This window comes from Cervus elaphus, chromosome 25 (assembly GCF_910594005.1).
Source record: "Cervus elaphus chromosome 25, mCerEla1.1, whole genome shotgun sequence".
Lineage (NCBI taxonomy): Eukaryota > Metazoa > Chordata > Mammalia > Artiodactyla > Cervidae > Cervus > Cervus elaphus.
Genome location: NC_057839.1, coordinates 4,772,547 through 4,787,770, shown reverse-complemented (window position 1 = coordinate 4,787,770; position 15,224 = coordinate 4,772,547). Strand labels below are relative to the sequence as shown.

General features: G+C 40.4%; 1 protein-coding gene across 2 annotated transcripts in view; it reads left to right on the top strand.

Annotated features, from left to right (window-relative positions):
* The window catches only part of SLIT3 (slit guidance ligand 3), a 721,395-nt gene that overhangs the window by 62,524 nt on the left and 643,647 nt on the right, over nt 1–15,224 (top strand). The window lies entirely within an intron of this gene.

The following is a 15,224-nucleotide window of genomic DNA, read 5'->3' as shown; positions in this document are numbered from 1 at the left end:
GGTTATCCCTGCCGTGGAAGCCAGCATCAGATGCCCCCTGCTCCTGTGCAGGGGAGCAGGCTCCCTCCTCAGGCCCTCTGCTTCAGGCCTCTCTGTCCCACTGTCGCAGGAGAAGACGGACAGGCAGGTGGTCCTGCGTCTCCCCTGAGGGAGCATCAGCCCATGTCAGGAAGCCCCCATGCTTCCAGGAGAGATTGTGTTGCCAGTGGTTTAAAAATAGCCCACTGTTCTGACTCTGTCAGAGGGAGAGAATGAAAGGGCGTGGAGATGGAAGATGGATGGCACCTCCATTTGTTCTGTTGATTAATGCTTTTGCAGAAAATTCTTGGGTCACCATGGTAAGGGGGCTCCTCAGATAGTTGAGTGGGCAGATTCACCTTTCCTCGGTTAATCACATCTGGCAGCTCAGAGCGTCTGGATATTTGCTTTGCGCCGTTGGAGAGGGGATTGTCCCCAGGAGCACTCAGTCATTCTGGTGGGCGGCTTTTTCCGTGCTTCCTTCTGTATCCCGGTTGACCTGATATTTCAGCCGCCTCCTTCTTCATTCAGGGGGCGAGGATGTAGCAGCTCACTGCTCCTCCAACTTACCTAGGAGGATCTTCCCAGATTTGCCTGTCTTATCTACAGTGGTGGGCCTGCAACAACTGGTTAGCTTTGTGATTTGCCTTCTTTTCCCTTGGAGTCATTCTATCTGGGGTGACCTGAGAAAGGGAAGGGATATTACCCAGCAAAATCCTTACACCCCACTCTGTGGGATGAACTGTCTCATTTATTGTTTTCTTTCCGGGTCAAAGGTCCCACTGTTGTTGGTTTAAAAATAGGACATTAATTTCTTACAAGGGAAAACAGATTTAAAAAACAATGAATGTTCCCACTGTTTATACCTTTGACAGTGACAGTGTTAGTTGCTCAGTTGTGTCCAATTCTTTGTGACCCCGTGGATTGTAGCTCACCACCTCTTCTGTCCATGGAATTTTCCTGGCAAGAATACTGGAGTGAGTTTCCATTCCCTTCTCCAGGGCATCTTCCCGACCCAGGGATCGAACTCAGGTCTCCTGCATTTCAGACAAATTCTCTACTGTCTGAGCCACCAGGGCTTCATTTCTTAAAATTTTAACTCTTTTCCTTATTTAGACCAAGGAAAAAAATAAAATGTTTGTTGAACTTGCTTCCTTTGTATGAAGCACTCAACATTCATGTGGATGAATAAATACAAAATCCTTTGTCATGAGGCCACTTCTTGCTTATTCTTCTGATTAGAAGTGTAAATAAATTCCCAATTCATTAATTTCATGGTTGCTGGGAAGGAACTAATGGAGTACTTTGGACATGCTGGGAATTGTGCCAGTATATTACATACTATCTGTTGTTTTATCCCCACAAAATTCCTGTGAGGTGTGATTACGCTCATTTTGTAGATGAAGAAACAGAGGCTGAGGGAGATGAAGCCAAAGGATTGCGAGAGGGAGCCAAGATTCAAAGCCACATCTGTCTGACATCAAAGCCCACCTCCTTCTATATTTCTGTGCTGCAGACATGAGATGAAGTGTGATCTTTAGCAATGGCCCTGCAAACAGCCTCTCACATACCCACTGAACTCTGGGGAATATCAGTGGAATAGTCTAGAAAAAGGCACTTTTCCTTGGCTTGGTGAATATGGCTGAAATATCTTGCATGTCTAGGGGACTGAGAGGATTACAGTTGTAGGGTAAACCTGGCTATTTCTCTCCTCTGGTGTATTAGAAAGGTCACCTAGCTTTTTGTACTAGATAAACACTCAAATTTCATGGCTTTACAGGGTGGAAGTTTACTTCTTATTCATAGAAAACCTAGTGTGGGCATTCCTGGTTGCTGGGCTTTTCTTCTCTAAGGGGAGACTTCGTGACAAGGACTCCTGCTTCTCCACTCTGCCATCTTTAAATCTTGGCTTCTGGGGTACCATTATTTGTCTTCATCAAGCCACTGGACTGGGAAACAGTAGGAAGGACTGCGAGTGGGAGGTTTACATGGGAAAGAACTGGAAAGACTACATATCACTTGTGCTGTTAGATGCCTTGGGTTGAAACTCAGTCACATGGCCACAGTGGAGGCTGAGAAAACTGTTGAGCTATATGTGCTGTAAGTAGAGAAAACAGGCTTAGTGAATAGCCAGATCGTCTCGGACTTCTGTTGTGAGTGAAAAAACACTTGGTCAGGAAGAAGAGTGGAAGTGTAGGCAGCTGGACTAGTACACACCGCTGGACAGCCTCCCTCATTGAAGGCCTTTCAGCATTGGGGTGTGTGTGAGTGAGAGAGAGAGAGAGAGAGAGAGAGAGAGAGAGATGACTAGTGTGTTCTGACTAGTGATTGTCTGGTTTGGGATGTCCAGTCTGCCCCCAGTGTATTTGCTGTTAGCAGCGGAAGAGGTAGATGGCTGTTTGTGCCGTTGCATCCCTAGCCACTGAAAGAAAGTGAAAGAAAGTGTTAGTTGTTCAATCACATCCGACTCTTTGTGAGCCAATGGACTGTAGCCCACCAGGCTCCTCTGTCCGTGGGATTCTCCAGGCAAGATACTTGGAATCCACTGAAGTGGATTTCCATTCCCTTCTCCAGGGGATCTTCCTAACTGCTGGCTTAATTTACCTCTGTCTCTGTATTTCATAGTAGAATAATCTGTATTGATCATACTCTAAAAAGGAGGCTGAAAATTGTAACATGTTTGTAATGTTTATTTTCATTTGAGATGGTCATTAGTGGTGTAATCTCTTTCAGGGATTACGGGGAAAAGGGAGAGAATTCTATCCTTCAGGTCTCTGCTGAGAGGAATTCTCTCTTTCTTCATGAAAGGACACTTGCCCCAGATTGAGTGAGGTGCTCCTTCTGTCATGACTACACATGATGGTCCGCATCATAGCCTTTATGCCATATTTTACTTTCTTGTTTGCCTGATTGTCTATCCCCAGAACTATGAGTATACTGAATGAGGCATTGCATTCCATCTAACTGCTACTCCCAAAGCCTTGTGCAAAGCGTGATGCTAATAGTAGGCACTTGTAGAATATTTATCAAATACAGTGGTTTTGAACTGGGACCAGTTTTTCCCACCAGAGGACCCTTGGTGATATCTGCAGACGTCTTTCCTTATTACAACTGCAGGATGCTGAAGACATGTAATGAGTAGAAGTCAGAAGTTCTGCTGAACCTTCTACAATGTATAGAACAGCTCCCAGAACAAAGAATTACCCAGCCCAAAATGTTGTTAGTGCTGAGGTTGGGAATCTCTCTTCTTTCCCTATTATGCATCAGATGCCATTTTAGTAATGATATAGGCCATCTCATTTAATCCATATAACATTATGAGGTTGGAATGATCACGTTCCTGATGTGACAAAATATAAAATTCGAAGCATTGACTAAATATACTTAGTCTAAATCTAACAGCTAGAGCTTGCTTCTGATTTTGAGGAAGTAAATAGGAGCAGGTTTTTAAATAAACCCATGAGAAAACAAGTAAATCCTGTGAACATGCTACAAGATAACTGCCCTGATCTGTTCAAAAAGTCAGTGTTAAGGAGGAGATGGGATTTGACTGTTCTACTTTAGAAGAAGCTTAGGGTAGGAAAAGTAGTACAAAATTGGGAAGGTCCATGGAGTTTAAGTGTTTGAAGATCTTTGAATTATGCAGAAAGTGATAGTGGTGCTGATGTTTTTAGAGTTTATTGCTTTATTAAATCAAGGATGCATATTATAATCTGTAAGATAGCTATTAAAAAGGATAGTTAAAAAAATATAACTTAGTAGGGGGAGAAATGATACCAAAAAATGTTGCTAATTCAAATAAGGGATAAAGGGAAAGAAAAAGGAACACAGAATAAAATGAGACAAAGAAAACAAATATTAAGATGACATATTTAAATACAAATGTATCATGATTATTTTGTATGATAATGATGAATACTTTAAAAGACACAGATTGTCAGGGTGGATTAAAAGAAAACAATAATTATATGATTCTTACAAAAGAGGAACATTAGGCAAAAAGAGAGAGAAAAGTTGAAAGTAAAAGGATAGACAATGACACTGTGAAGACACTAACCAGTAGGTTGATGTAGCTAAGTTAACACAGATAAAATGAACGTCAAAACAAGAAACATTAATGGAGATAATGAGGGATGTTTCATAATGATAAAGGAGTAAATCAATCAGGAAGGTACAGCAAATCTGCATTTGACATACTACTGTGTAGTATGCATATATGTATTAGTTGTTGTCAGTCTCTAAGTTGTGTTTGACTTCTTTGCGACTCCATGAACTATAGCAAGCCAGACTTCCCTGTCCTTTACTATCTCCTGGAGTTTGCTCAAACTCATGCCCACTGAGTCAGTGAGGCCATCCAACCATCTCATCCTCTGTCGCCTTGTTCTCCTCCTGCTCTCAATCTTTCCCAGCATCAGGGTCTTTTCTAATCAGTCGGCTCTTTGCATCAGGTGGCCAAAGTGTTGCAGCTCCAGCATCAGTCCTTCCAATGAATATTCAGGATTGATTTCCTTTAGGATGGACTGGTTTGATCTCCTTGCTGTCCAAGAGACTCTTAAGAGTCTTCTCCAGCACCACAGTTCGAAAACATCCATTCTTTGGTGCTCAGCCTTCTTTGTGGTCCAACTTTCACATCCATACCTGACTATTAGAAAAGCCATAGCTTTGACTATATAGACCTTGATAGGCAAAGTGATGTCTCTGCTTTTTAATATGCTGTCTAGGTTAGTCATAGCTTTTCTTCCAAGGAGCAAGTGTCTTTTAATTTTGTGACCACAGTCACCATCCACAGTGATTTTGGAGTCCAGGAAAATAACATCTGTCACTGTTTCCACTTTTTCCCTCATCTATTTGCCATGAAGTGATGGGGCCGATGCCATGATCTTAGTTTTATGAATGTTGAGTTTTAAGCCAGCTTTTTCATTCTCCTCTTTCACCTTCATCAAGAGGCTCTTTAGTTCCTCTTTGCTTTCTGCCTTGTCTGAAGTTGTTGATATTTCTCCTGGCAATCTTGACTCTAGCTGTGCTTCATCCAGCCCCGTATTTTGCATGATGTACTCTGCATGTACGTTAAATAAGCAGGTGACAATATACAGCCTTGATGTACTCCTTTCCCAATTTTGAACCAGTCTGTGGTTCCATGTATAGTGCATATTAAAACCATATTCTGAAAATACAGAAAACAAATATTGACAAAACTAAATGAATAAAGAGACAAGTTTCTAATCATTTAAGATAAGATCCTTTAATTGATGAACAGGCAGAGAAAATTGTTAGTAACAGTATAGAATATTTTAATGACAAGGTTTATAAACCTGACCTAATTGAAACAAAGAGAACAATGCAGCCAGGAAGTATAGAATAACCATTTTTTTATGTTCGTGTAGAACTTTTATGAAATACTGGTCTGGAAAGCAGGTCTCAACAGTTATCAAAGTATTAAATCATAAGGAGCATTTTCTCTGACAACAGTAGAAATACAGACATCAACAACAACAAAAAAAAGCAGTAAGTAGAAATTTTCAAAATATTTAGAAACTGAATGACATTCCTGTAAATAATCTGTGAGTCAAAAAACATTTCACGATGGAAATTGGAAGATATATTTTTTAGAATGTTAATAAACATCCAGTATATCACAAAGTATGGATTGCAGCCAAAGTCATGCCTAGAAGAAAATGTATAGCCTTTAAGCATATTATTTGATTTATGTATAGTACCTATTTAAAATGAAGTAAGATTAAAATCTTTATTAAAATACCTGTATGAAGCATCTTCCTTTCCCAGTGGTAAAGAATCTGCCTGCCAATGCAGGAAATGCAGAGAGACACAGGTTTGATCCCTGGGTTGGGAAGATGCCCTGGAATAGGATGGCAAACCACTCCAGTATTCTTGCCTAGAAAATTCCATGGATGGAGAAGCCTGGTGGGCTACAGTCCATGCGGTTGCAAAGAGTCGGACACGACTGAGCGACTGAACACGCACAGGAACTAGGGAAAGTAGAAGGTAGAAAACGAGTGATAGCAGAAGTGTGTGAGGTGAAAACTCTGAAGAATCAGCCTTTCATTCTTGAAAAAATTATAAAAACCAACAAGACTTATAAGAAAGCAAAAAAGAAGGAAGACTAAATTAAAAACTGAAACAAGAAGTAGAAAATATATGTAATCCTAAATCTGAAACTGAAAACTAAAACTAAAACTGAAACTGAAATTAAAAACTGAAACAAGAAGTAGAAAATATATATAATCCTAAATCTAAGTAAACCTTTAATTTAAATTAAATGAAATAAGCCTTTAATTTAATCTAAACATTTCCCTAAGAACTGTGTAAGCTCAGATGGCCTCATCAGTAAATTGTACCAAAGTTTTAAGAAATAAATAGTATCAATTTAACATAAACCCATTCTATAAAGAAAATCAACTTTAGTCATTTGGAGAGCATAACCTTTATAGCAAAACCCAACAAAGCATTTCAAGAGAAAATATAAAAGTATGGATTGCATACATCATATTTCATGAATATTTATCTGAATTTCCTAACAAAATATTAGCAAAATGAATTTGGCAATACCCAAAAGGGATTTATTATAGTCAAGTTTGGCTTATTCAAGGAAGGCAAGGTGAGTTAAACATTTGAACATTCCTCCCTTCAAAACATGCTTAACAACTAGGGTAACAAAAGCAAAGACACACAGACAACATCTACAATAAAACTTGTTGACAAAATATCCCAGTAAACACCCACCTCCCTAGTGAAAGCTGGCGGGTGGTGGCACAGCTGATGGTTATAATACTGTTGTGTTGTCTCATCTGTGTGGGAGAAAGTAGAAAGAAGAACTTGAGAACAGGAGATTGCTAAAATTACCAATATATACTCACTGGGAAACACAGTGATCAAACTAAGTTCAGTTCAGTTCAGTCGCTCAGTCATGTCTGACTCTTTGTGACCCCATGGACTGCAGCACGCCAGGCCTCCCTGTCCATAACCAACTCCTGGAGTTTACTCAGACTCATGTCCATTGAGTCAGTGATGCCATCCAACCATCTCATCCTCTGTTGTCCCCTTCTCTTCTCACCTTCAGTCTTTCCCAGCATCAGGGTCTTTTCCAATGAGTCAGCTCTTTGCATCAGGTGGTCAAAGTATTGGAGTTTCCAGCTTCAGCATCAGTCCTTCCAATGAACACCCAGGACTGATCTCCTTTAGGATGGACTGGTTGGATCTCCTTGTAGTCCAAGGGACTCTCAAGAGTCTTCTCCAACCCCACAGTTCAAAAGCATCAATTATTTGGCGCTCAGCTTTCTTTATAGTCCAACTCTCACATCCATACATGACCACTGGAAAAACCATAGCTTTGACTAGATGGACCTTTGTTGGCAAAGTAATGTCTCTGCTTTTTAATATGCCGTCTAGATTAGTCATAACTTTCCTTCCAAGGGGTAAGCGTCTTTTAATTTCATGGCTGCAGTCACCATCTAGTGATTTTAGAGCCCCCCAAAATAGAGTCTGCCACTGTTTCCCCATCTATTTGCCATGAAATGATGGGACCGGATGCCATGATCTTAGTTTTCTGAATGTTGAGCTTTAAGCCAACTTTTTCACTCTCCTCTTTCACTTTCTTCAAGAGGCTCTTTAGTAGTTCTTCGCTTTCTGCCATAAGGATGGTGTCATCTGCATATCTGAAGCCATTGAGATTTCTCCCAGCAGTCTTGATTCCAGCTTGTGCTTCATCCAGCCCAGCGTTTCTCATGATGTACTCTGCATATAAGTTAAATAAGCAGGGTGGCAAGATACAGCCTTGATGTACTCCTTTTCCTATTTGGAACCGGTCTGTTGTTCCATGTCCAGTTCTAACTGTTGCTTCCTGACCTGCATACAGATTTCTCAAGAGGCAGGTTAGGTAGTCTTACCAAACCCATGTCTTTAAGAATTTTCCATAGTGTGTTGTGATCCACACAGTCAAAGGCTTTTGCATAGTCAATAAAGCAGAAATAGATGTTTTTCTGGAACTCTCTTGCTTTTTTGATGATCCAGCAGATGTTGACAATTTGATCTCTGGTTCCTCTGCCTTTTCTAAAACCAATTTGAACATCTGGAAGTTCTCGGTTCACGTATTGTTGAAGCCTGGCTTGGAGAATTTTTAGCATTACTTTACTAGCGTGTGAGATGAGTGCAATTGTGAGGCAATTTGAGCATTCTTTGGGATTGGAATGAAAACTGACCTTTTCCAGATCAAACTGAGATAAGTTACCAATTTAGAAGGAAGTTTGATTAAATCCAATTCATGATAAGTACAAAGGAATCATGATGATAATGACTGATAGTACTTGGAGTATTCTGGGTCCTAAAAACTCTTCAAACTAATAAAAACAAGGCTCTTTTCCAAAGAAGGGCCTAATGTTGATAAGAAACTTTTGGGAGTAGTCAATCAGAACAGGAGCAATAGCAGAAATGAAAAGAGACCTTTGTGATGAAAATGTTAGAAATCACCAGAAGAGGCAGATCTTAGAAAATACAAGGCTATGTTTTTCATTAGCTTAACGAAACAAAAACAAACAAACAGAAAACAAAAACACATGCACACAAAAACAAACAACAAAAAAAACAGCAACCAAAAAACCTGAAAATGAGCTCTCTAGAGTCTTAGAGCTAAAAAGCTATCACTTTCCAACCCTCCCTCATAAAACTACAGGAAATTTCTTTCATGTAAGAAGTAAGCAACCACGAGGATTATGATTGAAGCTCATACAAAAATTTTTATAAGAAAAATGAAGAATAAGAAACATAATAATCTCTTTAGAAACAGTGAAAACATGCAAGGAAGGGGTACCCACATAACAGATGAAACCAAAATAGGAAATATTTCAAAACTAGCTACACAAATTTAAGATTTTATAAACTGTAAAAGAACAACATAAATCTGAATTTTTAAAACTTAGATGATTAGAGTAGGATTTGAAAGGAAGGGCAATGAACTCAAGAAACAATTTAGAAATAAAATAAGTCATTTCAAAGTAAATACTGCCAGTACTGAAGAAGCACAAACTCGGAAGAATTACACTATCCAATTTCAAGACTTACTATAAAGCTGCACTAATCAAGACAGCATGGTACTTGTGAAATATTAGATGTATAAATTAATGGAACAGAATACATAGCCCAGAAATAGACCCATTTATAAATAGATGATTTTTGACAAAGGTGCAAAGACAGAGGAGAAAAAAATAGTCTTTTCAACAAATGGTGCTGGGACAATTCCATGTTTATATGCAGAAAACTGAACATAGACACAAACCTTATATCTTATGCAACATTTAATTCAAAATGGATCATAGACCTAAATGTAAAATCATATAACTTCTAGAAGAAGACATAAGAGAAAACACCTACATGACTTGGGTTTGAGGATGAATTTTTCAACATGATACATGTAAGAAAAATATTGATCAGCTGAACATTTTTAAAATTAAAAACTTCTGCTCTGAGAAAGGAATTATTACAAAAATGAAGAGACGAATCACAGACTGGGAGAAAATTTTTGCAAAGTATATATCTAATAAAGGACTTGTATACAGAATATAAAGAGCTTCCCTGGTGGCTCAGTGGTAGAGATTCTGCCTGCCAATGCAAGAGCTGCAGGAGATGCAGGTTTGATCCCTGGGTCAGAAAGATCCTCTGGAGGAGGACATGGCAACCCACTCCAATATTATTGCCTGGAGAATTCCATAGACAGAGGAGCCTGGTGGGCTACAGTCCACTGGGTCCCAAAAAGTTGGATATAATTTAGCAATTAAACAACAACAACAACAACAAACAGAATATAGAAAGAACTTTCAAAACTCAGCAGTAAGAAAACACCCTCCTACCCACCAAAAAGAAAGAAATGAGCAAAATATTTGAAGAGCCACTATACCAAAGATATGCGGATGGAAAATAAGCAGTAAAAACATTCTAAACATTCATTTTTCATTCAATTCAGTTTAGTTCAGTTCAGTCACTCAGTCATATCCAACTCTTTGGGACCCCATGAATTGAAGCACGCCAGGCCTCCCTGTCCTTCACCAGCTCCCGGAGTTTACTCAAACTCATGCCCGTCGAGTTGGTGATGCCATCCAGCCATCTCATCCTCTGTCGTCCCCTTCTCCTCCTGCCCCCAATCCCTCCCAGCACCAGGGTCTTTTCCAATGAGTCAACTCTTCGCATGAGGTGACCAAAGTACTGGAGTTTCAGCTTCAGCATCAGTCCTTCCAATGAACACCCAGGACTGATCTCCTTTAGGATGGACTGGTTGGATCTCCTTGTAGTCCAAGGGACTCTCAAGAGTCTTCTCCAACCCCACAGTTCAAAAGCATCAATTCGGAGGAGCCAAGATGGCGGAGGAGTAGGACGGGGAGACCACTTTCTCTCCTACAAATTCATCAAAAGAATAACTGAACGCAGAGCAAACTTCGCAAAACAACTTCGGATCGCTAGCTGAGGTCATCAGGCGCCCAGAAAAGCAGCCCATTGTCTTCGAAAGGAGGTAGGACAAAATGTAAAAGATAAAAAGTGAGACAAAAGAGCTAAGGACGGAGATCCATCCCGGGAGCTCTTAGGCGGCATTGCTTGGGGTAGGGTCCGGCCCGAGTGCCCTGAGGACAATCGGAGGGAACTTCTGTGAGTTGCCAACTTGAACTGTGGGAGACCAAAAGAGAGAGTAAATTAACCGGCCCGAACACACTGCCGGCCGTTCGCAGAACAAAGAGACCGAGAGGGTCCAGAGAGGAGCTCGCAAGCTGCGGACCGGCCCAGCCCCGCCGGAGGCAGGAGGCAGGGGGGAGGGGAAGGTCGCGGCGAGACACAGGGCGCAGGCAGCCGACCGGCGTGGGCGGGGACTGGGGCTGGGGACGCGGAGGGCGGAAGGCGCGCGCGCCCGACTGGCGCCAGCGGAAACTGAGACTGGGTCCGCGGAAGGGAGGGGGCGCGCCACACCTGGGTAGAGTGCGCCCACCAAGCCCCTGGCTGCCTGGACCGCTCTGACGGGGAAGGCACAGAGAGCAGGCGCAGCTTTTCCTTCCGCGCTTTTGTGGAACACCCGAGGGCTGGAACCTCGCGCAGCGCGGGGCGCGCTCCATATAGAACAGCCGGGAGCCTGAGCAGCGCAGACGGAGAAAGCAGCATCAGCCCCTCCCGGCAGCCCCAGCCCATCCCCGCGGCGCAAGCCCATCCCCATAGTGCCAGCCACTCCCGGCAGCGCAAGCCCCTCCCTGCCCCGCAGAGCGACGGAACTAGCTACCTGAATAAGAGTCCACCTCCGCCCGCCTGTGTCAGGGCGGAAATGAGGCTCTGAAGAGACCGGCAAACAGAAGCCAAATAAACAAAGGGAACCGCTTCAGAAGGGACTGGTGCAACAGATTAAAATCCCTCTAGGAAACACTGACTACACCGGAGGGGCCTGTAGATATCGAGAAGCGTAAGCTGGAACGAGGAGCTATCTGAAACTGAGCCGAACCCACACTGACCGCAACAGCTCCAGAGAAACTCCTAGATATAATTTTACTGTTTTCTTTTTTTTTTTTTTTCTTTTTTTTTAAATTTTTTTTCTTTTTTTCTTTTTTTTTCTTTTTTCTTTCTTCTCTTTTATTTTCCTTTAAAATCCCCTATTACTCCCCCATTACTCCTTAACTTTCATTTCCACAGACTTTTACGATTTTTTTAATTATGGGGGAAAAAAAAATTTTTTTTTTCTTTTTTCTTTCTTTTTTTTTTTTTCTTTCTTTTTTTTTTCTTTTTTTTCTTTTTCTTTCTTTTTTTTTTTCTTTTTTTTTCTTTCCTTTTTCTCTTCTATTTTCTATTTTTCTTTTTCTCTTATTTCTTTTAAAGTCCTCTAGTACTCCTCTACTACTCCTTAATTTTCATTTTCAATACACTATAACCTTACAAAAAAAAAGAAGAGAAGCCCTATTTTTAAACCGAAGATTATTCTCTCCAAATCTTGACTCTCTGTTTTCTACCTCAGAACACCTCTATTTCCTCCTTTCCCCTTCTCTTCCCAATCCAATTCTGTGAATCCTTGTAGGTGACTGGGCTAGGAGAACACTCTGGGAACAGACAGCTGCGTAGATCTGTCTCTCTCCTCTTGAGTCCCCCTTTTTCTCCTCCTGTTCATCTCTATCTCCCTCCTCCCTCTCCTCTTCTTCATGTAACTCTGTGAACCTCTCTGGGTGTCCCTAACGGGGGAGAATCTTTTAGCCATTAACCTAGAAGTTTTCTTATCAGGGCTGTATAGTTGGAGAAGTCCTGAGACTACAGGAAGAAGAAAACTGAAATCCAGAGGCAGGAGACTTAAGCCCAAAACCTGAGAACACCAGAAAACTCCTGACTACATGGAACTTTAAGTAATAAGTGACCGTCCAAAAGCCTTCATACCTACACTGAAACCAACCACCACCCAAGAGCCAATAAGTTTTAGAGCAAGACATACCACGCAAATTCTCCAGCAACGCAGGAACATAGCCCTGAACATCAACATACAGGCTGCCCAAGGACACACCTAACACATAGACCCATCTCAAAACTCATTACTGGGCACTCCATTGCTCTCCAAAGAAAAGAAATCAAGTTCCACGCACCAGAACACTGACGCAAGCTCCCCTAACCAGGAAATCTTGACAAGCCAATCGTCTAACCCCACCCACTGGGTTAATCCTCCACAATAAAAAGGAACCACAGACCTCCAGAATACAGAAAGCCCACTCCAGATACAGCAATCTAAACAAGATGAAAAGGCAAAGAAATACCCAACAGGTAAAGGAACATGAAAAATGCCCACCAAGTCAAACAAAAGAGGAGGAGATAGGGAATCTACCTGAAAAAGAATTTAGAATAATGATAATAAAAATGATCCAAAATCTTGAAAACAAAATGGAGTTACAGATAAATAGCCTGGAAACAAAGATTGAAAAGATTCAAGAACTGTTTAATAAAGACCTAGAAGAAATAAAAAAGAGTCAATTAAAAATGAATAATGCAATGAATGAGATCAAAAACACTTTGGAGGGAACCAAGAGTAGAATAACGGAGGCAGAAGATAGGATAAGTGAGGTAGAAGATAAAATGGTGGAAATAAATGAAGCAGAGAGGAAAAAAGAAAAAAGGATCAAAAGAAATGAGGACAATCTCAGGGACCTCTGGGACACTGTGAAACGCCCCAACATTCGAATCATAGGAGTTCCAGAAGAAGAAGACAAAAAGAAAGGCCATGAGAAAATACTCGAGGAGATAATAGCTGAAAACTTCCCTAAAATGGGGAAGGAAATAGCCACCCAAATCCAAGAAACCCAGAGAGTCCCAAACAGGATAAACCCAAGGCGAAACACCCCAAGACACATATTAATCAAATTAACAAAGATCAAACACAAAGAACAAATATTAAAAGCAGCAAGGGAAAAACAACAAATAACACACAAAGGGATTCCCATAAGGATAACAGCTGATCTATCAATAGAAACCCTCCAGGCCAGAAGGGAATGGCAGGACGTACTGAAAGTAATGAAAGAGAATAACCTACAACCTAGATTACTGTATCCAGCAAGGATCTCATTCAGATATGAAGGAGAATTCAAAAGCTTTACAGATAAGCAAAAGCTGAGAGAATTCAGCACCACCAAACCAGCTCTTCAACAAATGCTAAAGGATCTTCTCTAGACAGGAAATACAGAAAGTTTGTATAAACGTGAACCCAAAACAACAAAGTAAATGGCAACGGGACCACACCTATCAATAATTACCCTAAATGTAAATGGGTTGAATGCCCCAACCAAAAGACAAAGATTGGCTGAATGGATGCAAAAACAAGACCCCTATATATGCTGTCTACAAGAGACCCACCTCAAAACAAGAGACACATACAGACTAAAAGTGAAGGGCTGGAAAAAAATATTTCATGCAAACGGAGACCAAAAGAAAGCAGGAGTCGCAATACTCATATCAGATAAAATAGACTTTCAAATAAAGGATGTGAAAAGAGACAAAGAAGGACACTACATAATGATCAAAGGATCAATCCAAGAAGAAGATATAACAATTATAAATATATATGCACCCAACATAGGAGCACCGCAATATGTACGGCAAACGCTAACGAGTATGAAAGAGGAAATTAATAGTAACACAATAATAGTGGGAGACTTTAATACCCCACTCACAACTATGGATAGATCAACTAAACAGAAAATTAACAAGGAAACACAAACCTTAAATGACACAATGGACCAGCTAGACCTAATTGATATCTATAGGACATTTCACCCCAAAACAATCAACTTCACCTTTTTCTCAAGTGCACACGGAACATTCTCCAGAATAGATCACATCCTGGGCCATAAATCTGGTCTTGGAAAATTCAAAAAAATTGAAATCATTCCAGTCATCTTTTCTGACCACAGTGCAGTAAGTTTAGATCTCAATTACAGGAAAAAAATTGTTAAAACTTCAAACATATGGAGGCTAAATAACACGCTTCTGAATAACCAACAAATCATAGAAGAAATCAAAAAAGAAATCAAAATATGTATAGAAATGAATGAAAATGAAAACACAACAACCCAAAACCTATGGGACACTGTAAAAGCAGTGCTAAGGGGAAGGTTCATAGCATTACAGGCTTACATCAAGAAACAAGAAAAAAACCAAATAAATAACCTAACTCTACACCTAAAGCAATTAGAGAAGGAAGAAATGAAGAACCCCAGAGTTAGCAGAAGGAAAGAAATCTTAAAAATCAGGGCGGAAATAAATGCAAAAGAAACTAAAGAGACCATAGCAAAAATCAACAAAGCTAAAAGCTGGTTTTTTGAAAAAATAAACAAAATTGACAAACCATTAGCAAGACTCATTAAGAAACAAAGAGAGAAAAACCAAATTAACAAAATTAGAAATGAAAATGGAGAGATCACAACAGACAACACTGAAATACAAAGGATCATAAGAGACTACTACCAGCAGCTCTATGCCAATAAAATGGACAACTTGGATGAAATGGACAAATTCTTAGAAAAGTATAACTTTCCAAAACTGAACCAGGAAGAAATAGAAGATCTTAACAGACCCATCACAAGCAAGGAAATCGAAACTGTCATCAAAAATCTTCCAGCAAACAAAAGCCCAGGACCAGATGGCTTCATAGCTGAATTCTACCAAAAATTTAGAGAAGAGCTAACACCTGTCTTACT